General features: G+C 48.9%; 1 pseudogene; it reads left to right on the top strand.

The window, feature by feature from the left end:
* On the top strand, positions 1-24,968 carry LOC124671746 (annotated as a pseudogene).
* The last annotated feature ends 981 nt before the right edge of the window (positions 24,969-25,949 follow it).

The raw sequence follows: 25,949 nt of genomic DNA, 5'->3' as shown, positions 1-25,949 counted from the left end.
AGGAGTCAAAGCTGTCAATATAAGCATGAAAATTAAACGGTGGATGGTCTGTAACGCCAACTCAGTCTCTGAGCTACTTAATTACTCGCTGAAGTGTGAACGACAACACTCATCTCCACTGAAGTCAATAAGATGTGGCTGGGTGAGGTGCACTGCTTCTTCTCTTCTTCATGAATACTTTCCTCAACTTTCATTTACCTTACTTTGCTTCTCTCAGATCTTGTTATAAACCCTTATTTTGAACTATACGGCATCACATCATCAAGGTTTACTGTTGCAAAGCTCGTGGTGTTCCAAACAAAGTGTACAAGCGACATGGGATGGGGATATACCATGCATACATGGCTGAGTTTTCTTAAAACAAATTAGGCTGGCCGGCAGTACCGTAGTAGAATATACTAGTATTTGTGAAGGAGTCAAAGCTGTCAATGTAAGCATGAAAATTAAATGGTGGATGGTCTGTAACGCCAACTCAGTCTCTGAGCTACTTAATTACTTGCTGAAGTGTGAACGACAACACTCATCTCCACTGAAGTCAACAATATGTGGCTGGGTGAGGTGCACTGCTTCTTGTCTTCTTCATGGATACTTTCCTCAACTTTCATTTACCTTACTTCGCTTCTTCCAGATCTTGTTATAAGCGAATCATGCAGAGTTAAACTCCAATTTTGCCATACAAAGCAGTGAGCCACAAAGATATGCCATGGAACTCTCTGTGCTCATAGTATTGGCGTTGTTGCTATTGTCTTATGGAGCTGGGAGCAGTGTTTGCACTGTCCTCCTTGGGAACGATACAGATATGCTGTCGCTCCTTGATTTCAAGCGCGCCATCACCGACGACCCGAAAGGAGCCTTAAGCTCATGGAACACCAGTACCCACTTCTGCAACTGGCAGGGCGTGAAGTGCAGCCTCACACAACCTGATCGTGTTGAGGCGCTGGACCTACCTGAGCAGAGTTTGGTTGGGCAAATCTCTCCTTCCCTTGGAAACATGTCATATCTTGCTTCTCTTAACCTCTCTGGAAGTAAGTTCTCTGGTCAGATTCCTTATCTTGGCCGCCTGCAAGAGCTGATGTTTCTTGACCTGAGTTACAACTCACTGCATGGGAGTATTCCAGTGATACTCACAAACTGCTCCAGCTTAAGGGTGTTGGACCTCTCAAGGAACTTCTTGGTGGGTGAAATCCCTGCAGAAATAGCCCTTCTCTCCAATCTGACACGTTTGTGGCTTCCCTACAATGGTCTTACCGGGGTCATCCCACCAGGCCTTGGTAATATCACTTCTCTAGAACATATTATTCTGATGTATAACCACCTTGAGGGAACCATTCCTGATGAGTTTGGGAAATTATCCAAGATGTCAAACTTACTCCTTGGTGAAAACAAGCTATCGGGTAGAATCCCAGAGGCTGTCTTTAATCTTTCTCTGCTGAATCAAATAGCCTTGGAGTTGAATATGTTAGTTGGCTCTCTACCATCTAACATGGGTGATGCTCTCCCTAACCTTCAACTTCTTTTCTTGGGCGGTAACATGCTGGATGGTCTTATCCCAGACTCATTAGGCAATGCATCTGAGCTACAGCACATATCCTTGGCATATAATAGTGGGTTTAGAGGACAAATCCCACCTTCTCTTGGTAAACTTCAGAAGCTCAATAGGCTAGGTCTCGATGGAAATAGTCTTGAAGCAAATGACAGTCGGAGCTGGGAATTCCTGGACGCATTGAGCAACTGTACTCTTCTAGAGATGCTTTCAATCTATGGAAATCGGCTACAAGGAGTCTTGCCAAATTCTGTCGGCAACCTTTCTTCTAATCTTGACAATCTCGTGTTTGCTAGAAACATGCTATATGGATTAGTTCCATCAAGCATAGGAAACCTCCATAGACTAACTAAACTAGGACTAGAAGACAACAATTTTACTGGTCCGATTGATGGGTGGATTGCAAATCTTGCTAGTTTACAAGGGTTGTATCTTCAACAGAACAACTTTACAGGGCAGATTCCAAGTTCAATTGGCAATAACTCCCGGTTGTCGGAACTGGTCCTAGCAAATAACCAGTTCCACGGTCCCATACCATCAAGTTTTGAGAACCTTCAGCAACTATCATTATTAGACCTCAGTTATAACAATCTTCAAAACCATATACCATAAGAGATTTTTAGAGTAGGCACAATTATTCAATGTGCATTATCCCACAACAGTCTAGAAGGCCAAATTCTGTACATCAGTAATCTTCAACAACTCAACTATCTAGATCTTTCATCCAACAAACTTACCGGGGAAATTCCTCCTACTTTGCGCACATGCCAGCAATTGCAAGCCGTCAAAATGGGCTGGAACATTCTGTCAGGAAGCATTCCCATATCTCTGGGCAGTCTTAGCAGCTTGATTGTGCTCAACCTTTCACATAACAACCTCTCAGGCTCTATCCCAATTGTTCTAAGCGAACTTCAACTTCTCACCCAGTTGGATCTGTCTGACAATCATCTTGAAGGAGAAGTACCAATAAATGGAGTATTCAAAAATACGTCAGCCATTTCGCTTAAAGGCAATCTGAGGCTTTGTGGAGGTGTAGTGGATCTACATATGCCTTCATGCCCCACTGTTTCAGAGAAGATCTAGATGGCAACACTATTTGGTCATAGTATTGGTCCCCGTATTAGGCATCATATCACTCATATTGCTGGTCTATTTTACCTTCTTCAGAAAGAGAATGTTAAGGATGCAGTTATCATTGCCTTCTTCCGATGAACGATTCTTTAAAGTTTCTTATAAGGATCTAGCACAAGCTACAGAAAACTTTGCACAGTCTAATTTGATTGGGAGAGGAAGCTGCGATTTAGTGTACAGAGGAAGGCTAACCCAAGATCACATGATTGTGGCCGTGAAAGTTTTTGACCTTGACATGCAAGGTGCGGATAAGAGTTTCGTCTCAGAATGTAAAGCGCTGAGAAACATTCGGCACCGGAATCTTCTTTCAATTCTGACCGCATGCTCAACAGTTGATAATCGAGGAAATGATTTCAAAGCTCTAGTGTACGAGTTCATGCCCAATGGCAACTTGGATACTTGGCTGCACCTGACAGGAGATAGAAATGCCCAAAATCAACTAGACCTATCTCGAAGAATGAAAATAGCTGTTGATATGGCTGATGCATTGCAATACATACACCATGACAGTGAGAGCCCTATTATTCACTGTGATTTGAAGCCCAGCAATATCCTCCTAGATTACGATATGACAGCTCATTTGGGAGACTTTGGCATTGCAAGGTTCTACATGAAATCCAAGTCAGCACCTGTTGGGGATTCGAGTTCAATTGGTACAATAACTATGAAGGGGACTATTAGATATATTGCTCCAGGTAACAAATATGTTTCTTCTTGCAAATTTTCTTTTGCGGTACCGAAATGGGTATTTATGTGAACAATAACTTTTTTTCGCGGGCACGCGAAAAGCGTGCCAAATCTTTATAGAAGGGAGCAACAACAATTACAAGAGACCGAAGGGGGATGCGAACATCTGCCCTTGGCCGACCCACTCACACACCACCCACACAACACACCTACTCTCGCGTCATGACTCTCCGCTCTCCTCCCCTCGCAGCCCCCCAGAGGCTGAACTCCTCAAGCACCCTATCTATGATCTGCGCCGTGGAGAACTGTCTGTCCAAGTTCCCAAACACTCGGGCATTCCTCTGCTTCTAGAGCGTCCAAGCAATCAGCAGAACCAGCGTGTCGAAGCCTTTCCTATCCTCCCTCCGAAGCCTCTTCCTTGCCTCCGTCCACCATCTCTCTAGGTCGGTGCTACCTTGCGGCTCCAGTAACTGTGAGCCCAGTCTTCTGAGACACCCAAACCAAACCATCTTGGCGTACGGACACTGTGTCAGAATATGGTCGACATTATCCTCCTCTTGGAGGCATGTGGCGCAGGCATCTGGGTGGTCCTGCAGCCCATGTCGAGCCCTCCTGTCCGACGTCCACAGCCTCCTTCTTAGCGCTAGCCATCCGAAGATTTTGCACTTAAGGGGGGCAAAGGACTTCCAGATCGGCTTAGCCATGCTCCAAGGCAGCCTCCCCACGCAGAGCATGTTGTATGTCGCTTTTGTGGAATATCTGTCCGACGCCGATCCTTTCCAAGTAATGACATCCGGACTATTCTCCTGACGTGGCACCTTTCCTATCTCTTCCCAGAGCACAGTACATTGCATCCATCCATCAATGGACAGCTCTCCCACCACATCAGAAAGCCAAGCATCCTCGTACAAAGCATCACGCACCTTCCTCATGTTCTTCCTTCTAGTTGGGACCAGCGCAGCCACGTCTGGCGCAATTTCCTCCGCATTCCTCCCATTTATCCATCGGTCTCTCCAGAATAAGATCGTATCCCCATCACCCACAACAAATTTTGCCAAGCTCTGGAACACCTCATTAGCTTCCGGGTCCTTGATGGCGGGCAGCCCTTGCCACGGCCTTGCGGGGTCCGTACGACGCAACCAACACCACCTCACTCTGAGAGCTAACCCTTGTGTAAGGGTATATTGCCCCTATGTGTGGTTTTGGTAATCAATGACAACCCCTATGGACTAATGTTTTCATTGAGTTTATATGAAGGAATATTCCATAGGTACTACTTGCTCTCCATGTGTTGGATTCAAGTATGGATGCCATGAAGATAAAGATATACCTTGTGTATTGGCATCAAGATCATCGGTATGAAGATATATATGTGATATGATCAAGAAGAAGAAATGAAGATGGAGTTCTTATGTGGAACTCAATATTAGCCATGCTCTATCTTAAGTGAGTATGAGAAGATACAAGGTTGAGTTGGGCAAGTTCAAGATGAGCATCTTGAGTGGATCACATGCTTGAAGCTTGCCGTCCATTTGGTGATAGTGGACATGTGAAGATGTGCATCAATGAAGCTTTCCCATCATAGTGTATGGGGGAGCATTTATGAGTATACGCGAAGCGACAATGATCAAGTGATGGGATGCGCAAGGCAAAGGTATGACCTTGATAGGTTTTCCTTTTACCGGTCTCGAGGTGGTTGATGGGAGACCGGATTATAGGATAGATAGCCGCACTATTAAGAGGGGCTTTCGATTGAGTAACTCGATCACATCGTCTTAGGGAGCTCAATCCTTTGCATACTTTGCATATCCTTATTGCTTCTTGGTGTTTCTCTGTGTGAGGTTCTTGAGCTTGTTGCTAGCTTTACAACAAGCCCAAGTTCATCGAAAACGGAATCCGCATGCATCTTCTATTGCGTTTTCGAGTTTGGACGTCTTCACCGGTTCTTGACGGTGGGAGACTTCCTCTCTAAAATCATCTAAAAATGTTCTGTGAGGAGTCTCCATATTTCCAGTTTTTGTTGGGGTTCTATTCGTCGTTATCTTTCCAACAAAATTGGTTTCATGCAAATCGGAGTTCGGGAGCATTTGTTATTAAAGAAAAAGAAAAAGGGGAAAAGAATAAAAAGGAAAAAGAAAAAGGGGGGAGGGGCTGCCGGTCGGCCGGCCGGTCTGCCGGGCCACGCGCCGGCCCACCCGGTCGTGACCGGCCCGGGCACCGGTGCCATCCGGACCGTGTCCAGTGGCCTTTTGGCCCGCGACCGGTCTCGGGCCCGGTCCGCCTCCGGCCTGCCCGGAGCCTCCTCCGGCCCGACCGGGCGCCCAGCTGGGCCGCCTCTGCTCCGCGCCGCCCACGCGCCCACGCGCCCCGCGCCTACCTGCTGGCCACGCGCGCGCTGCTGCCGCCCGGCTGCTGGGCCGGCCCGACCGGGCTGCCGACCGGACGCCTCAGCACCAAATCCGGTCGGCCGGCCTGGCAGCCGGCTGGGCCGTTTTCTGGCTAGTTTTTTTGCCCGTTTTTCTTGTCTTTTCCCCCCCAACAGTTTTATTTGCTCCTAGCTATAAATAGGCTTCTTCCACCTTGAGCCAAACTAGTTCTTCCCATTCTCTCACCTCCATTGTTGCTATTTGAAGAACTTGCTCTCCCCCTTGATTCCTCCAACCATTCTTGCTCATATTTGAGGGTTTGAGAGAGGAGATCTAGATCTACACTTCCACCAAACCATTTCTTCTCTAAGTGAGGGAATCTCTTGGGATCTAGATCTTGGAGTCTTTGGTTGACTTTCCCCCTTGTTCTTCCTCTCCAATCTCATCCTAGCATTCGTTGCTTTGGTGGGATTTGAGTGTGAAGGACTTGAACACCTCCGGTGTTCTTGCTTTGCATCATTGCATAGTGTTGAGCTCTCCACCACGATTTGTTCGAGTGAGAGACCGTGAGCTTGTTACTCTTGGAGGGTGACCTCCTAGTTGGCTTGGTGATTGGTGCTCCGGTGATCTCTTCAAGAAGATTGTGAAGAGGCCCGGGCTTCTCCTTCGTGGAGCTTGTGAAGTGGTTGTCGAGCTTGCCATCTCCGGAGCGGAGGAAAAGCTAACCATAAGGAAAGGGCCATTATCCTTCGTGGGTGTGGTTCGGAGAATAGGGTGAGCCTTCGTGGCGCGGGGAATCCTTCGTGGGACCTCCACTCCTCCAAACGTGACGTACCTTGTTGCAAAGCAAGGGAACACGGGAATACATCCTCGTCTCCGTGTGTCTCGGTTATTTCTATACCCGAGCTCTCTTTCCTTGTGATAGCCATCGTGCTTGAAGTACATATATCTTGCTATCACTTGTGCTACATATATCTTGTGCCTATCTTGCTTAGCTCTAGTTGCTATTGTTACACTTAGTTGAGCTTAGCATATTTAGGGTTTGTGCTTGTAAACTAAACGATAGTTTAATTCCGCATTCATACAAGATAAATCCGCAAGAGTTTGTAATTGCCTATTCACCCCCCCCCCCTCTAGGCGACATCTCGATCTTTCACCTTGCAACCTCAGGTCCTTTACTCCGAGACCTCCAAGCTGAATGGGCTTGCATATGGTGTCCCAAGCTACCATGCATTGCCCACCATTCACCTCCTTCTTGCCGGCCCAGAAAAAAGCTCTCATCCACTTTACCAACTCCTCATGCACCCAAGCTGGGGCCTCTGCGACCATGAGCTGGTGTATTGGCCGCGCGCCAATCACTGATTTAATGAGAATAAGCCTCCCAGATTTCTGGATCATGCCTCTTTGCCATGCCGGTACACAGTGTATAACCTGGTCAATCAGCGGTTGCCATTCCGCTTTAGTCAGGGGCCTCAAAGCTAGCTGCATGCCAAGGTATTTGATGTGGAAACCCCACCACCTCGCAACCCAGCGTCTCCGCCACCCTCTCAGCATCCCCCTCCAGCTCTTTGATCAGCGTGGCTGAAGTCTTTCTATAGTTAACACGCAGCCCGGATGCCTCTCCAAACACCTGGAGAATAGCCTTAGTTGCTTCCAGTTCTGTGCTTAGCGGTTTACAGAATATGACCACATCATCTGCATAAATCGAGACTCTTTGCAGCTCCGAAATCCCTGCAAGCTTGGAGAAGAGATTCCCCTCTACCGCCTTCTTGATGACTGCCGTCAAAACCTCCATCGCCGCTACAAACAACATAGGCGAGGTGGGATCCCCTTGCCTAAGTCCCCTCACGTGTACAAATCTCTCTCCAGGCACTCCATTGACCAGCACTCTAGTGTTCGCCGTGTTCAACAACAGCGCGACCCACTTTAGGAACCTGTTCCCAAACCCCATGCGCCGAAGCACCTCAAACAGGAAACTCCAGGATATAGAATCGAAGGCTCTAGTGAGGTCCAGCTTGAGGAGCACTCCTGATTGCCTCTGCTGGTTTATCTTCCGTGCCACTTGTCTCACGAGGATGAAGTTATCATGTAGGGCCCGTCCCCTGACAAAAGCTGACTGGTTGGTGCTCACCACCTCCCCCAGTCTCCTACGGAGCCTGTTGGCCATCACTTTGGAGAACAGCTTTGCAAAGCTATGCACCAGACTAATAGGGCGGAAGTCCTTAATCTCAATGGCATCCGACTTCTTGGGGATCAAAGTGATCAGGGCTCTGTTCAGGCGTGCAAAGCCACGGCCATCTCCCACGCAGAGTTTGAACAAGCCGGCAAGGATATCCCTCTTGATGATGGGCCATGCTCTCTGATAGAAGGCTCCTGTGAACCCGTCTGGTCCTGGCGCCCGGTCCGGGGGCAGGTCCTTGACTACCCCCCAGATCTCCTCCTCCGTGAACATGGCGTCTAGGTCGTGCAACTCAGCCATGGGGATATCAAGCTCCTCCAAGTTTATAGAGTGTTCTCTCGGCTGTGCTCTCCCAAGCAGCTGAAAATATGCCTCCGTAAAAGCCTCCACTTTCAGCTTTTTATCCGTCACAAGCTCATCTCCGACCCTCACCGCAGCAATGTGATTCTTGACTCTTCTCCCATTAGCCACTGGAAACAATGATGTGTTGGCGTCCCCCTCCTTGAGCCAACGGATTCTTGATCTTTGTCTCGCCATAGTCCGCTCTAAAGACGCAAGGCCGAGCACAGATTGTTTGAGCATTCTCCTTAACCAAAGCTCTCTGGGAGTCAAAACTCGCCTTTCCTGGGCCACATCAAGGCGTAAAATGAGGGTGTTGGCGATCGCAATGTTCAGCTTTACATTCCCCACTCTCTTTTGCCCCCAGGACTGCAGATGCTCAGCTGCATTCCTGAAAAGCGTATCCAGCCTCCGAAAGGGGTCTACAATGGCTGGGTCACAAACCCAAGCTTCCTTAACCGCCTCATCGAACCCCTCTAACTTGAGCCAAAAGCTCTCAAATTTGAATCTTCTTATAGGCCGAAACGCCGCATTGAGAGCCAGGTGGAGCGGCGCATGGTCCGAGACCGAAGATGAAAGGCCTTGAAGGACCGAATCAAAGTGCTGCAGATCCCAATCCACCGAGACCAGCACCCTATCTATGCGTGTAAGGGTGGCTCTATCTCTCTCATTGCTCCAAGTGTAAGTCCGGCCATGCATGTATAGGTCCTTGAGCTCATGCTCATGCACAAAATCCCGGAAACGCCGCAGCATGTTTCTGTCAATGTTCTCGTTGTTCTTCTCTGAGGCATTTAGGATCATGTTGAAATCTCCCGCCACCATCCACGGCCCAGGACAAAGCGTCCTCCTCTCCGTCAGCTCCTGTAGGAACATGATTTTCTCCTCGACCAGCTGGGGCCCATAAACGGTGGTAAGCCACCATCTGGAATCATCTCTCGTCGTAACCTCCCCTGTTATGGCGTAGGTACCAAAACTCACATGGTTAATCTGGACCACTGAGGTGTCCCAAGCCATCACCACCCCTCCTCTAGTCTCATCCGCCGGCAAAACACAAAGCCATCAAAAGACGGTCCCAAGCACTGTGAGATGTAATACTCATCAACCTCCGCAACCTTCGATTCCGAAATACACACAATACTCACATGCATGCTAGCAATGAACTCCCTAATGGCACTCCTTTTTGCTGGATCATTCGTGCCTCGAACGTTCCAGAAAAGCATCTCTAGATTACAATCCATAGAAAAAACTACAGAAAACTCCAATCCAAAACGCACCTAATGCGCCGCTACTGCCACTCTGCAGCCCTCCTGCTGGTCGAAGCTCGTGGGCACCATCTTGCCGAAGATAGACGCCATGACCCTCACGTGTCGCTCACCTAGCGGCGAATCGAAGATCTCGTTGAAGCTCGCAAGGTGCTCCTCCTCCACTGACAACTCCTCAGGGCAGATGCCCAGCGCTCGCAGTAACACCGTCTCTGCCGTCGAGGCCTTGGACGCCTTCTTCCCTCTCTCCTGAGCCGCCAGCGCTGTGCTCCTGGTCAAACGTCTGGGCGTGAATGGCTGTGCCTCAGCACAGAGGCCAGACGAACTCTCCACCTCTCAAAGCAGCGGTGGTGCCAACTTCTTGAGGATAGAGGAACAGAACATCCTAATACGACAGAGGGCAAGCTTCTCGTGCTGCAACTTCCGTCTCTCCGTATCCAGACTCCCAGCTGAAAGAACATCTCTCACATTATGTTTTGTGTGTTTGATGTCAATATATATGTTACACTAATGTTTGTTTAAGTGGTACAGAGATTACATAGATATTTATTCATGTGTGTTGGATTTGATCGTCTGTCAAAAAGATTCGAAAAAAGTTGGCCGAGGCCGGATAATCCGGGCCGGATATTGTTGAAATATCCGGCCCCCTGGTTTTGGCTAAGTCTTCGAGGAAATGCGGCTCTGTATGGGGGCCGGACATTTGCCTGGATAATGTCCCGGTATTGTACCAGGGCCGGATTATCCGGGCCGGATATTTTGGAAATATCCGACCCCCCCATTTTTGGCTAAGAACTGGAAGAAATGCTTCTCTGGCTATGGGCCGGACATTTGGCCGGACAATGTCACACTTTTGCCCCGAAGACCGGATTATCCGGGGGGGGCGGATTATCCGGCCCTTACTTAGGCCGGATTATCCGGCCCCCAGAACGAACAACGGCTCCTTTTTGAGAGGGGGTATAAATCCCCCCTTCTTCCTCCTTGGTTGCTTGCTCAATCATTGCACAAGAATTCTGCCAAGCCACCTCCATTAGAACCACCTCAAGAAAGTCAAGATTCACAAGATCTCCTTCCTCCCCCAACCAAATCTCTTGATCTTTGGAGATTCGAAGGAGAAGACACCGATCTACATCCTCACCGAAGCGTTCTTCATTTCCCCCTCTCTTGTTTGAGGGATCTCATGCTAGTGTTCCTATTTGGTTCCCTAGTTGATTTGTGTTGATGTATTGTTGTTGATTGTTGTGTTGTAACAGATTTGGGAGCCTCCAATTAGGTTGTGGATGTGTGCCCCAAGAACCTTGTAAAGGCCCGGTTTCCGCCTCGAGGAAATCCCTTAGTGGAAGTGGGCTAGGCCTTCGTGGCGTTGCTCACCGGAGATCTGAGTGAAGCCTTCGTGGATGTTGGTTTGGCTTTCATAGCAACCACACTCCTCCAAACGTAGACGTACCTTCTTGCAAAGGAAGGGAACTACGGGAATCATCTCCGTGTCATCGCGTGCTCCACTCTCGGTTACCTCTATCCTATTCTTTCTCTATATCTTGCTTAGTTGTTATCCTTGTCATATAGGTAAATTCACTTAGTTGCATATCTAGAGAATTTACCTTTTGTGTCAAGCCTAAATTGAAAAAGAACTAAAAATTGGTTTGCACCTATTCACCCCCCCCCTCTAGGTGCGGCATACGATCCTTTCAATTGGTATCAGAGCCTCGGCTCTTATTTCGGGCTTAACCGCCTAAGAGTATGCCGGACGAGGAGTCCTCGGAAGGGGCCGCCAAGATGGTCTCCGTGGAAGACTTCAATTCGTTGAAGTCCTCCGTGGAAGCCCAAATGGAAAGCATGAAAAAGATGATTGCCGAGCTTTTGGCTCCGGCCCTTCCCAAGGCTCCTAGTGTAGAGGTAAAAGACACGGGTGTGTTAGATGAGGGAGAGGCTTCGGACTTACCCTCATCTACCAAACCCGTGGAAGGTGATAACTTGAACACTACCAAATCCCCCATTGCATCTCCCAAGGGAACTAGTGAAAGTGAGAGCTACAATCGAGTACCTCCACCTTTCCAATCACCTGATATACCGGTTCCCCATCCTCATTTGAACATTCGGGGCGACCCACCTAAGTTTTCTATTGAAAATTTCGATACTTGGCGATTTGAGTTCCGCTCTCATGTTTGTAGTGCCTCCAATGAATTATGGAGAATCATCATGGAGGGCTTCAAGCCATACAACCCCGACAAGTTGACTAGAAGAGAAGCGGTTGATAGTCAACTCAACGTCACCGCCTTGTACATGATTCAAACTAGTGTGGGGACAAAGGAATTGCATCGTGTCCGGAACTACACCACCGCCAAGGAAGCTTGGGAGGGTTTGATCTCGAGTTGCATTGGAAGTGAGAGCACAAGGAGGAACAAGTATAATGCTCTCAAGAATAAAGCCGAAGGGTTCATGAGGCTACCGGATGAAGATCATGAAGACATGTATGGAAGACTTCTCACCGTTGCCGATGCCTTCCGGCTTGTTGGTACCACCCACATCAATGATTCTTGGATCAAGGAGAAGTACATTGAATGCATGATGCCATTTGTACCCATTGATGTCAAGACTCTTGTGGGAAGGGAATGCTATTCCTCTCTCACCTCTCAACAAGTCGTGCACGAGTTGCAAGCTCTCAAGGTGCTTGAGGAAACCTCTCATGATTCTCGCAATCGTGCTATTGGGATGGCAAAAGGTTCCAACCTTGCCTTGGTGGTCAACTCCGTTGAAGAAGTGGTTCCTCAAGAATCTTATAGAGCATCTTGGAGTATGACCTATCCGGAAGATTTGCAATGCCACTACCATGATCACATGGCCTTCCATGCAAAATCCTTTTGGGTTGATCCCTCCAAGGCCAAGGAAGACAACATCAAGAGGAACAACAAAAATGGGTTCACTAGCTTTGGTCCAAAGACAAGATCATGCTACAATTGTGATGACAAGCACCACTTCATTGCCGAATGCCCCTATGAGAATAGAGAGCTTCATAATGGGAGGCTCATTCCCAAGGACAAGAGCAAAGACTCAAAGGGCAAATATTCAAAGCCCCTCAACAAGAAGTTCTACAACAACAAGACCAAGAAGGGCAAGAGGCCCTCAAGAGTTGTGCTAGTAACAAGGGAAGAATATTCTACCGTGAAGTTGAAAGTTCTAGTGGTGATGAAGATGAAGAAAGCTCAAAGGAATTAGCCGCCATCGTCACCACCAACACACCCTCTTAATCTCTCTTTGAATCTCCCAATGAGAACCCTCAAATCAAGAATGCACATTGCTTCATGGCAAGGTCCTCCTTGGACACACCTATTGTGCTATCAACTCAAGAAGAGTATACCTCCGGGAGATGATGATGTTGATGATGAAGAAGATGCAACCTCTAATGGATTGGTCGCTCTTGCCTCCCTCTCCACCAACTCTTCATCACCAAGTGAATCCCCCAATGAGGTCATTCATGTGGAGGAAGAAAGTTGCCTTATGGCTAAATCCTCCGAGGTATCATCCCCTATCCCCTCTATGCCTAACTTATCTAGTGATCTAGGGGTTGATGATGCTAGTCTAAAAGTGAAACAAGAAATGCTAGAGTTTGATGATTTCATTCTTAACCTACAAGGTAACACTAAGAAGCATGTTTCTAGCCTCATGGTTCGTATAGCTCAACAAAGTGATATGCTTGAGAAAAAGGGTCAAATAGAGAGAGAAGACTCTCTTGAAATCCATGCTCTAAAAAATGCTCTTGAGGAAAGTCAAGAAACTATAGCCTCTCTTGAGGAGAGGCTAGAAACTCTTGAAGAGCCTCAAGATAAAATTAACAAGCTCACTAAAGCTAGAGATCTTGCTAGGGCTAAGTCCAAAGTGCTTAAAAAGGAAAAGGCCCAATTTGAGGTTGATCATGAGAAACTTGTGAAAAATCTAGATGAACTAGACAAAGCTCACAAAGCTTTGAAGAGTGAATTCACTCTCTTATCCAAGTCTTATGAGCAACTTCAAATTAGGCTTGCCTCTTATGATGTGCCTAGCTCCTCTACTCCTTCATGTGATCATGCAAATGTTATTGAGGAAAATGCTAGGTTGAAAGATGAACTTGCTAGGACCTCCTCTCCCCAAAGTAAACTTTCTTTGGATGATCTTTTGAGTAAGCAAAGATCAAACAATGGGAAGGAGGGACTTGGTTTTAATTCCAAGGCTAAAAAGGCAAACAAGAAAAAGACCAAGCCCGCACATGAGAAAGCTAATGGTGAACCCCGAAAGGGCAACACCATTAATGATGATGGTGCGGGAATAGATAATCCTCACTATGTTCTCTTTAAAGATTATTATGGTGATGTTTATGCTAAGTATGTTGGTCCATATGATGGTTATGTTGCTTGGTCTATTTGGGTCCCAAAGACCCTTGTTGCTAACAAAAGAGGACCCATTGAAAAATGGGTACCTAAATCCAAGAATTGATCTCATGTAGGACTATGCCGCCGGAGGTTCAAAATGGGTACTTGATAGTGGATGTACAAGTCATATGACCGGCGGCAAGAACCTCGTCAAGGAGTTGAGACCTAACATAAATGATATCACCATCTCCTTTGGCGATAATTCTACATCCGAGGTATTGGGTTTTGGCAAGGTTGTGGTTGCACACAACATTACTCTTGTGGATGTCATGCTTGTCAAAACCCTTGGTTACAATTTGCTTTCCGTTTCCACCCTTGGCAAGATGGGTTTCGCCGTCTTTATTGATAATGATATTGTGGTCCTCTTGTGGAGCAAGACTCTAAAAGTCGCATTCGTTGGGTATCGCGAACACAACTTGTATGTGGTGGACTTTTCGGGGACCACCACGTCAAGTGCGATGTGCCTATTCGGAAAGGCGGACGTGGGTTGGTTGTGGCATCGCCGCCTAGCCCATGTCAACATGAGAACTTTGCAAAGTCTTCACAAGGGGAACCATATTGTGGGACTAATGGAAAATGTGTCTTTTGCCAAAGATCGTGTTTGTAGGGCTTGTGTTGAAGGCAAAATGCATGACTCTCCGCATCCAAGCAAGACCATCATCTCTTCCAAGAGGATCTTGGAGCTCCTTCATGTGGATCTCTTTGGTCCCGTTACTCATGCAAGTCTTGGTGCGAAGAAACATTGCTTGGTGATTGTCGATGACTACTCAAGATACACTTGGGTTTATTTTCTCAAGACGAAAGATGAGACTCAACAAGTATTCATTGATTTTGCTACCGAGGTGCAACGCCAACACAACCTCCTCATTATGGCAATAAGAAGTGACAACGGCTCCGAGTTCAAGAACTACACACTCAATGATTTTCTTAGTGATGAGGGGATTCGTCATCAATATTCCGCCGCTTACACCCCTCAACAAAATGGTGTTGCGGAGAGGAAGAACCGGACTCTTATGGATATGGCAAGGTCTATGATGGCGGAGTATAAATCCCGCTATAACTTTTGGGCCGAAGCCATCTCCACCGCTTGTCACTCCTCCAACCGGCTCTATCTCCGCAAGGGCTTGAACAAGACTCCATATGAAATACTCACCGGGAACAAGCCTAATATCTCATACTTCAAGGTGTTCGGGTGTAAGTGTTTCTACAAAATCAAAGGGGTTCGTTTGTCTAAATTTGCTCCTAAAGCTTTGGAGGGTATATTTGTTGGTTACGGTGCTGAATCTCACACTTATAGAATCTTTGATGTATCCTCCGGGATTATCATTGAATCTTGTAGTGTGAAGTTCGAAGAAAATGATGGCTCCCAAGTGGGGCAAGTTGATGTTTGTGCAGGTGATGAAATACCTCAAGATGCCATAGTAAGAATGGGTGTGGGATTTTTCCGCCCCATTGAGGGACACGGTGTGGCGTCTCGGGAAGGACTATGCTCTACCACTGTGGAGCCCTCATCTTCTCAACATCAACAAACCCCATCAAGTGAAGCAAATGATGCACCAACCCAAGAACAAGAACAAAACCCTCCCCCTTGTGTGCAAGATCAAGGACAAGATCAAGGACAAGATCAACCACGGATTCATGATGGATCCGATGAATATCCTTTCAACATTCTACTCTCACCGGATAATGTCCAAGATCAAGCACATGAGGATGAGCAACCTCAAGTAATTGAGGAAGCTCAAATTGAAGGTCAAGACGGGGACCCAAATGATCAAGTTGATCAAGTGACACCTCCAAGGCCAAGAAGAACCAAGGAGGAGATCGAGGCCCGTCGTTTGGCAAGAAGAGATAGGACCCTTGAAATTCGTGGACACACTCATGATAAGGTCCTCGGTGATGTTCGAGCAAAAGTCTCCACAAGAAGGCAATTGGCTAACTTTAGCAATCATCATGCCTATATCTCCGTAGTGGAACCCAAGAAAGTGTTTGAAGCCCTTGAAGATTCGGATTGGGTGGAAGCTATGCATGAGGAACTCAACAACTTCAAGCGCAACAAAGTGTGGACCTTAGTAGAGAAGCCAAAGGAGTGCCGCAATGTTATAGGCACTAAATGGATATTCAAGAACAAGCAAGATGAGTTTGGAAATATTGTGAGGAACAAGGCAAGATTGGTGGCTCAAGGTTTCTCTCAAGTTGAAGGGATTGACTTTGGAGAGACCTATGCTCCCGTGGCTCGCCTTGAGTCCATCCGTATCCTTCTTGCTTATGCATCGCATCATAACTTTAAGTTACAACAAATGGATGTGAAAAGTGCTTTTCTTAATGGTCCTTTGCATGAAGAGGTGTATGTTAAGCAACCCCGGGGTTCGAGGATCTCAACTTTCCTAACCATGTCTACAAGCTTGATAAAGCACTTTATGGTCTCAAACAAGCTCCTAGAGCTTGGTATGAGCACCTTAAGGAATTGTTGGTAGACCGTGGGTTTGATGTTGGGCTAATCGACCCCACTCTTTTTACTAAGAGGGTCAATGGGGAGCTTTTTGTTTGCCAATTATATGTTGATGATATTATATTTGGCTCTACTAACAAAGCTTTCAATGATGAATTCTCAAAGCTTATGACCGATAGGTTTGAGATGTCTATGATGGGAGAGATGAAGTTTTTCCTTGGTTTTGAGATCAAGCAATTGAGAGAAGGAACCTTCATCAATCAAGCAAAATATCTCCAAGACATGCTCAAGAGGTTCAAGATGACCGAGATGAAAGGTGTTGCCACTCCTATGGTTACCAAATGTCATCTTGCACTTGATCCCAATGGTAAAGAGGTGGATCAAAAGGTATATCGCTCCATGATTGGATCCTTGCTTTACCTTTGTGCATCTAGACCGGACATAGTGTTGAGTGTAGGTGTGTGTGCAAGGTATCAAGCTTCTCCTAAGGAGAGCCACATGATAGCTCTCAAGAGGATCTTTCGATATTTGGTTGATACTCCAAGATATGGTATTTGGTACCCCAAAGGCTCAAGTTTTATTCTCAATGGGTACACCGATGCGGATTGGGCGGGTGACAAGGATGATAGGAAATCAACTTCCGGGGCTTGCCAATTCCTTGGTAGGTCCTTGGTGTGTTGGTCTTCTAAGAAGCAAAATTGCATATCTCTCTCCACCGCCGAAGCCGAATATGTTGCCGCCGCAAGTGGATGCACTCAATTGTTATGGATGAGGCAAACTTTAAAGGAATACGGTGTCATTTGTGACAAAGTGCCTCTGTTATGTGACAATGAAAGTGCCATCAAGATTGCCTATAATCCGGTGCAACATTCAAGAACGAAGCATATTGAGATCCGGAATCATTTCATTAGGGATCATGTTGCCCGTGGTGATATTGAGCTTATCTATGTTCCTACCAAAGATCAACTTGCCGATATATTCACGAAGCCTCTTGATGAAGCAAGGTTCACTTATTTGAGGAATGAGCTAAATATCATCGATTCAAGGAGTATAGCTTGACCATCTTGCAAACACACCTTCGTCTCAAAACTTTATTTGGTTTAGATGTGGGCATGGAAATAGGGGGAGTGCGGTTTAAATTATTGAGCTATCCCTTCCCCCATAATGCCAACATTAAAGATTTCATTCTCGTTAAATCATATGTTGATATGTGAGCTTAAATGATGAGTATTGGTTTGGACCCAAGATATATCTTCGCGGTGCCATACCACAACACTCATATATGGTGGCCTAGGCCACCACACTCTTCTTCGTGAAGAGTTGGAGTTGTTTGGTTTTTCATTGGATTTTATTGACATCTCCATGTTCTTATGGGAAATCACTCTAGTTTGGCCTTATTTGCTCATATCTTGCAAACTTGAGTGATCATGTACCATTAACAGTTTGTATCTTCTAAAACCTAAGCCTACCCTCTCCTATAAGCCATTTCCATCTTGCTCATTTGTCATGTTTGGTAAAAACTTGGAGTTTGAGGTTTCTCGGTCGGATGATCTAGGGTGCTTCATCTTATTGGTAAATTTGCACCTTATATGTGACGTGATACTTTATTACATCATATATGGGTGTTGCAAATAACCAACGAAAGATGGGCCGGATTCCCGGTGATTCTGGAATTTTTCAGAACCCCGGATAATCCGGCCCCAGGCGACCCCGGAATATCCGGCCCGGCCGGATTATCCGCCCTAAGATAGGGCCGGATTATCCGGCCTGGGCAGATCTTGAAAGGGTTGAGTCGAGGGCGCAGGGGGCAAAACGGTTCAGACCTTCCCCCCCACGCGCCTCTCTCCTCTTTCTCCTCTCAAGGCCGCCGGATCTCCTCCTCCTCGCCGGGAGACGCTCCGTCCGCCCTCTCGGAGTTCTTGGGTGGATCGGGTGCATCTCCTCCCTAGCTACCTTCTCCTCCAAGCGGTTTCCACAATGGATGTGGGTATGATTCACAATCTCTAACCCTAGATGTTGTGTTTTATATGTGCTATTTTCTTGGTGGAATTGGTGTCTAGTTGTTCCAAATCACGAGTAGTGTACTCCTCTTGCATGCTATGAGGCCGATCTAGTCTTAGACAAGTTTTTGATTGGAAATCTGCACATCTCGCAGGGCGGATTATCCGCCCCCGAGCAGGCCGGATTATCCGGCCGGGCCGGATTATCCGCCCCTGTGGGACACCGGATTATCCGGCCTGGAGCTTCATCGCCGCTGCAGTTTTGCTTCAATCTATCATGTCTAGACTTGTACCAACTTATAGCATGTTTCTCGAGTATATTACTATATCTTACATGACTCATGAGCATTACCTTCTCTTTGCTTCCCGCCTTTGCTTCTCACGGTGGTGCTTCTCGGGTGGTCGGAGACGCCAAAGGCATGACCGATCTAGTGACGAATTTGCACCCAATGCACCTCGCAAGTCCGTCACCTCAAGGAGGAAGAACAAGGAAGTGAGGGAGAACTACAAGACCATGGATCCAAGTTGTCTTATTCTCGCTATTCGCTTGAAGAACTGGTATGAAGATGTTCCAAGGGATGAAGAGATAGAGGGCAGGAGGTTCTGGTGCATGGAGCAAGTGTTCATCTACAAGGACATCTATGAGCCTATGAAGAATCTGAGACCCATGCAAGCTATCAATGTGGACATCCTGGCTGAGAACAACCACTTTGAAGATGCTATCTGGGTTGCTGGAAGAATGGGCTTGAAAGATATCATGAAGATTCAATGTGACTATAGCCCAGAGTTGGTGAAGCAATTCTTTGCCACTTTGGCAATCATGACCGATGAGGAACGCACTATGGAATGGATGTCTGGCTCCACTCACTGCACTGCCACTCTGCGCCGCTTTGCTGGTATTCTTGGAGTTCCTATTGATGAGGGTCGTCGTCTTCATGGACCACAACAGACTGACAAGAATGCTCTTGCGAATCTCTATACCTCGACAGGAAGGATTGGTTATACTAAGGGGCTGCTCCTCATATACGCCGCTGCTCCGGCTCTTTCGGGCAACCATTTGCCCAAGTGGTGGTAATAATGATGCTATCCGGGGAGTCCTTGTGGATCTTATGCACCTCAGCTTTAAGTGTGCTCGTGATGGTAATGAGGAGCGGGACTACACTCTTGATATCATGGACTTTATCTTCCATGAGATCCGTGATGCCATGGTCTCCCTGACCACCATACCTTATGCCCCCTACATCCAGCCTTCTCATCAACAACTCGTGTCTCGTGAGTGAAGATTTGAGTGGGTATCCGTTGGTGAAGCACCATGTCAAGAAGGCCTACAAGCTTAAGCCGCCTCTTCAGCCGTACTCGCACTCGACTCTTTCATGCATGATGCTTGTTCTAGTGGTGTTGCTCCTGCTCGTCATCCTGATGTCCCGGCTATGAGGAAGGAAGTGACTCGGCTTAGTTGGTTTCAGCGTCACATCCTGTGCATGAACATTGAGATTCACAAGGAGAACTATGCAACTAGCCGTGAGCGTTCTGAGATCAAGCATACTCAGGCGGTTATTCTTCACAAGCTTAGTGGTGATCAAGGTCCCCCGCCTCAGCCTCCAGCCTCACCAGTGGTTACGATGGATGGCACTCGCACGAGTTCCATGGAGTGATCTTGATGATTGCCTTCACAGGTCCAACACCTCTCGTCGTTCTCCGGATGCTCCTGACACTGAGGAAGAAGAAGAAGAAGAAGAGGCCCAAGAGTCCGATGATGATTATGCCTCCGAGTGATTCCCATGGGACGTGTAGCATCGCGCTTGTCCCCTTTTTGGCGTCTCGATGCCAAAGGGGGAGAAGTGTTCTATTAGGATTCTCGGGATTTGCATGGTTTGGGCACAAGCATATGCGTTTATCATTCTTATATTGCTTGTGTTCCCGCTTATTTGAACTATTTGGTTTGTTTGTGTGCCGTTCAAAACTATGTGCTATGTGGTGTGAGACATTGGTATGGTTTTCGGATTTCTATTAGTTGAGATCAAGGATATTACATTATGTGTGATGCTATATCTCCGTATTATATATCTACACATGGGTATGACTTCTTACATCCTATCTCAACTTCATATGTGTCAATGTCTTTTGTTAGAGCTCATGTTGGATATTACTTGTGTTGAGGCACCATACTCTTATGTGTTGTGTATTTGTATTCAAATGCAAATTACTTATATGCACACATGTAGGGGGAGTGCCTCTATGTTTTGCCATCATGCTTGTCTCTATAGTGATTCTCTTGCAAATCCGTATATTGTCATCAAACACCAAAAAGGGGGAGATTGAAAGAACATCTCTCACATTATGTTTTGTGTGTTTGATGTCAATATATATGTTACACTAATGTTTGTTTAAGTGGTACAGAGATTACATAGATATTTATTCATGTGTGTTGGATTTGATCGTCTGTCAAAAAGATTCAGAAAAAGTTGGCCAGGCCGGATAATCCGGGCCGGATATTGTTGAAATATCCGGCCCCCTGGTTTTGGCTAAGTCTTCGAGGAAATGCGGCTCTGTATGGGGGCCGGACATTTGCCCGGATAATGTCCCGGTATTGTACCAGGGCCGGATTATCCGGGCCGGATATTTTGGAAATATCCGGCCCCCCCATTTTTGGCTAAGGACTGGAAGAAATGCTTCTCTGGCTATGGGCCGGACATTTGGCCGGACAATGTCACACTTTTGCCCCGAAGACCGGATTATCCGGGGGGGCGGATTATCCGGCCCTTACTTAGGCCGGATTATCCGGCCCCCCGGAAACAGCAACGGCTCCTTTTTGAGAGGGGGTATAAATACCCCCCTTCTTCCTCCTTGGTTGCTTGCTCAATCATTGCACAAGAATTCTGCCAAGCCACCTCCATTAGAGCCACCTCAAGAAAGTCAAGATTCACAAGATCTCCTTCCTCCCCCAACCAAATCTCTTGATCTTTGGAGATTCGAAGGAGAAGACACCGATCTACATCCTCACCGAAGCGTTCTTCATTTCCCCCTCTTGTTTGAGGGATCTCATGCTAGTGTTCCTATTTGGTTCCCTAGTTGATTTGTGTTGATGTATTGTTGTTGATTGTTGTGTTGTAACAGATTTGGGAGCCTCCAATTAGGTTGTGGATGTGTGCCCCAAGAACCTTGTAAAGGCCTGGGTTTCCGCCTCGAGGAAATCCCTTAGTGGAAGTGGGCTAGGCCTTCGTGGCGTTGCTCACCGGAGATCCGAGTGAAGCCTTCGTGGCTGTTGGTTTGGCTTTCGTAGCAACCACACTCCTCCAAACGTAGACGTACCTTCTTGCAAAGGAAGGGAACTACGGGAATCATCTCCGTGTCATCGCGTGCTCCACTCTCGGTTACCTCTATCCTATTCTTTCTCTATATCTTGCTTAGTTGTTATCCTTGTCATATAGGTAAATTCACTTAGTTGCATATCTAGAGAATTTACCTTTTGTGTCAAGCCTAAATTGAAAAAGAACTAAAAATTGGTTTGCACCTATTCCCCCCCCCCCCCCCTCTAGGTGCGGCATACGATCCAGAACAGGCTCCTTCCTTGTGCGGCGTGGTACCAACTGGAAGTCGCTATTTGGCCCCGTATATGACATGCATGGGGAGCCACTAGGGTCACTCAACGAGCACTCCAAACAATCTCCAGACATCCTCGCATCTGAGCCCTCCTCCAACTCCAAGGCCCTCTCATGCCCACTCACAGAGATCTGGATGTATTCCCCCTCCTCATATCCAGCCACGGAAGAGCTCAGAGACGTGGCAGAGGTTGTTACCAGTGGCGTGTCAGCACTCATCATATGTGGCGTATCGCAGCGCTGAAAGCCTCGAGCACCCCTATGCGATGAGACCTCCTCCAGAGCCAACTCGCCAGCTCCCTTGGGCTCCAACTTGGACCCATCAGGCGGCCCAGCAGAGACTTCCTGGCACAGCCCAACCAGTACAGGCCCAACTTCCCTCTCCAGGCCCCCGCGGGACCCACCCTTTGCACGAGAGGAAGCCTCCAGACGCGGCCGACCGCGAACCTCCTCGGGATCCGCTGCGACAGAGGCCAGGGTCTCCAAATGCGGCCGACCATGGTCCACCTCGGGATCCGCTGCAACAGGGGGCAGGGTCTCCAGGGCATCCTGCCAAAGCGGTGCATGCGCTGCAGGCTCTGTCCACATCTCCGGCCCCACACTTGGCACGATCTCCGCGCGTGGCGCCACCTCCTGAGCAACGGGCACCTCCTCAGCACCCGATGGCGCAGCAACGTTCGATCCAACGGCTCCCTGCGCATGCAGCTCTGACCCTTGACTCTCCCTTTCCAACTGCGCCCCGACAGAACGGACAGAGGGTGACACCGGCACGCTCCAGGACTGGCCAGTTTGAACCGCCCAGGGACCAGTTGAGGCCAAAGGAGGTAGGCCCCACGAACGTCCTTCCACCTCTGGCGTGCCACCAGCTGTCCGAAGCTGCCTGTTGGAGGCAAAGGACGTGGCCCCACCTCGCTGGTCCGCGACTCCTCTCTTCCAAGGAAGCGTTCTTCCCCGGCGACGACCAAACTCGCCGCCGCCGCCACCATTGCCGTCCTGCGGCCCAGCTCCCTGATGCCCCGCGCGATCGCCACCAAGAGCTCCACGAACACCGGAATCCTCAGAGAGAACCTCCTCGACAGCAACCAGGTGGATAAGCACGCGGTATTGCAGCGTCTGAATGACCTAGGCCTCGTTAGACACTGCCGCGGGCGGCGCCTGCGTCCCCACTGCCTCCGGGAGCTCCCTCGCCGGCGGCAGCGGCCTCTCCAACTCACGCACCGGCTCAGGGACAGCGAGCATGCGCGCCACCGGAATGGCGTCCACCTCAGACGTCCAAGCTGTCAACTTGAAGAGCGACAGGTCCTCACGCGAGCGTGTCTCCGGCGCCACCTCCTCAACGGCGCACGACTTGCCGAGCAGGTCCTCCACCACGCCCACGTCCCACGCATGCGGCGGGATACCCTCCAGGACCAAGAACCCCCTAGTCCTCAGCGGAACCTGCCTAGCCTGGGCTTGACGGTTCCAGGGCCGGAAAACGAGGGGGGCACCGGCGACGAGCACGGACGGGAGGCCCGCAACATGCCTCCGCAACTCAGCAGACTCCAGCACCACCAGGAAATCCTCGGGCGCGTGCAAGTGCACAGAGAACGCGGATGCCGGGATCCTGCGCCACCTCAGGGCCGCCGCCACTTGCTCCGTAGAGACCGCCGGCCTCCGTCCTCCGACAGAGGCCACCATGGCGAAGCGGAGCCTCCGCTCCAAATCACACATGGCTGCGGTCCTTCTCACGACGCACAACGCCGGCGCCTCATGCACACGCGAATCCACCGGCGGCGCCTCCGGCTCCACACACAACGGCGGCCACGCCCCCAAGGGAGGGAGGCTCAGGAGAAGGGGAGCGACAGGCGCGACCGAGGCCGGCAGAGGAGGAGGTGGGGGTGGAACAGGCGCCGGTGGTGGCGTTGGCGGCCGCGGGGGTGACACCGGTGCAGCCGCGCGTGCAGTTCCCTGCCAGGGCCCCTCCGGGCACCGACAGGCTCATCCCGAGCCGGCGAGCGGCGGCGCGCGAGCTTGGCCAGCGCCAAGGTGCGGAGCTCCTCCTCAGAAGACGGGCTACGGGGTCGCTTGCACTCCCTCGCCGGATGACCCCGGAGCCAGCAACGGACACAGACCTCCTCATTGGTGCAGTCTCGCTTCCGATGGCCTGGCTCGTAGCATCGGAAGCAGAGCCCTTCCATCTCCGGCGCGACCGCGCCCCGGCCCGCCACAGTGTCGTTTCTCGCCTCCACGCGACGGCGCCACATCGATTTCTTCGAAGGTCTTGGTTGCTCCCACCGGAGCCGATCTTGCACACGACCACGCACCGCCGCCGGGGCCGGCTCCGCAACCGCCGCACGCGGAGCATCGACGCTGTGCCCCGACGAAGACGATGAGATACCCAGGCCTGACACATGGTCGTTCCGAGCCGATGAAACCGACTCCGGGCTCGCCGGCTCCACCCACCTCTGGGAGAAACCTGGGGGGCGCGAAGCGGAAGACTCCATGGCAGCGCCGGAAAGGAGGGGAAGGGAGGGAGGAAGGGCGCCGGCGAAGGGCCGGCGCGGCGGCGGGGAAGCTCTTACCTGGCTCTGCTCTCACCTACCTCGCAGTTTGATTATGGGGCTGTGAACAATAACTTATGTTGCACATTTTACCCGGTGTTCAGAGTACGCCGGAGGTAGCTACCTATCAACATCTGGAGACGTGTACAGCTTCGGGATAGTACTTCTGGAGATGCTAACAGGAAAAAGGCCAACCGATCCTATGTTCTGCGACGGGCTTAGTATCGTCAACTTCGTCAGAAGGGAACTTTCCCGATCAGGTACTTGGTATCCTTGACGCTTATCTCGTGGAGGAATGCCAGGACTGTTCTCGAGCTAACCTGGAAGAAGAAAACGAAGTCCACCTTTGCCTGATGTCACTGCTGAAAGTGGCTCTTTCTTGCGCAAGCGAGTCCCCAAATCAGCGAATGAATATGCGAGAAGCCGCTACAGAATTGAACGCAATCTACATATCCTATATGTCTTGAAGTGAATGTTAAGTAGTATGATTATTATTTTTCCATGCCAGATGCTATGAAGCATGTAATTGGATTGGAGCTTTTATTCTTCTACAGTAGCTGTATAATTGGAATAAAACATGGTACTTCATTGTCATGTGAGTTCATTCCTAGCCTCTGAAGTGCTCGATCTTTTGAAAAAAATATGAATGGAGTGTTCACTGTATTCATGACAAGCATATGCATTCAAAAGTGCTCTGTAGTTTGGCCATTTTTACTGACTAAAAATAAAACTATATTTGCCCGGAAATAGCTTCTCTGGAACCACCAACTGATGTCAGTACTGAAACAAGGGATTTGCTCATGTTTGGGCCCATTGTAAACTGATGCTATGGCACTACGGTAGGAGCATGATGTTGCTGACTACTACAAGAATCGACACCTAATGGATAGAGATACAGGCTTCTCCGCGAGAGGTGGCGGCGGTGACCATCAGGATCTGCGAGGACCTCACTGGCAAAGAAAATAAGGAAGCTGTGCTTCACTCACGGGGCTCATCGGCCGGTGCACAAAGCTGACATACCTTTACCCCGCCCTGCGCCCATCAATGGCACACTTCAGCAGCGAGTTCACAGCCCTCGCCCTCAGCAGCCAGCTAGTCCTCAAGTGTTCCTGGGTGCCGATCATGTCGCCGAGACCGTCACGGTCCTGTTCGCCAACACCAAAAACCTGGAAGTGTTGACCCTGTTTCCTCAGGGACCCCGCCACCAAACAAGAGAAAGTACTACTCCGAAGACGAGGAGTCAGAATCAGAAGCTGAACCCGAGAACTCTGTCGACGAGAACCTCGACGCCACCAAACAAGAGAAAGTACTACTCCGAAGACGAGGAGTCAGAATCAGAAGCTGAACCCGAGAACTCTGTCGACGAGAACCTCGACTATAGGTTTAGGCTAGTCATAGTGGTAAGTATCATGTAGTAGTATCATGCATATGATACTTGTGTATGATAC

This window comes from Lolium rigidum, chromosome 7 (genome assembly GCF_022539505.1).
Source record: "Lolium rigidum isolate FL_2022 chromosome 7, APGP_CSIRO_Lrig_0.1, whole genome shotgun sequence".
NCBI classification, from domain to species: domain Eukaryota; kingdom Viridiplantae; phylum Streptophyta; class Magnoliopsida; order Poales; family Poaceae; genus Lolium; species Lolium rigidum.
This window is presented reverse-complemented; position numbering and strand designations above follow the sequence as displayed.